Source organism: Penaeus monodon, chromosome 23 (genome assembly GCF_015228065.2).
Source record: "Penaeus monodon isolate SGIC_2016 chromosome 23, NSTDA_Pmon_1, whole genome shotgun sequence".
Taxonomy (NCBI): Eukaryota; Metazoa; Arthropoda; class Malacostraca; order Decapoda; family Penaeidae; genus Penaeus; species Penaeus monodon.
In genome coordinates this window covers 16,182,474-16,183,034 of record NC_051408.1, presented here as the reverse complement: position 1 = coordinate 16,183,034, position 561 = coordinate 16,182,474, and the positions used below count along the sequence as shown (strand labels likewise).

General features: G+C 38.1%; 1 protein-coding gene across 1 annotated transcript in view; it reads left to right on the top strand.

Annotated features, from left to right (window-relative positions):
- The window catches only part of LOC119588152 (Down syndrome cell adhesion molecule-like protein Dscam2), a 21,631-nt gene that overhangs the window by 8,627 nt on the left and 12,443 nt on the right, over positions 1 to 561 (top strand). The window lies entirely within an intron of this gene.

The following is a 561-nucleotide window of genomic DNA, read 5'->3' as shown; positions in this document are numbered from 1 at the left end:
TTTTTATATTCTATACACGCGTTCTTATATTCAATAAAATGTATTCCTTCACATGGTTTTATATTATTGTATATGATATTCTACACGCCTGTATACACGTACAGTTTTTTCATATCAAAGTCTAAGAGGCTAAATATTCAATACCTATTGCTTTGTACAACCTTCCTCTTACCACAGTCGTAACAGCCACTCTTAGCACTAATGGTAACAAAAGCTGAAGGTTTATTAATGTTGAGATACTGTTTCCTCCAAGGTTTAAATGAGTGCGAATTTAGGCCTTGAATTTCTCCTCATCTCCTTTTCTCACATGTCAAATACGTGATTCATAGTTCCCGTTAAATTTTTGTGAAAATAATACAGTACTGTTTCCTGCTGAGAACCTGAGGAGCAAAACCTCGCTCTTCCATTGAGTGTCTGATCCAACAGGCAAGACGATTTCTGCTGCATGAAGATTAAATGATTAGATGAATATGTCGTCGATTCTTGTAGGGACTTACCACGGAGTCGTTACAGGAGGAAACTTCGGTGGTATGTGGTGAGAGTGGGAGAGAGAGAGCGCGG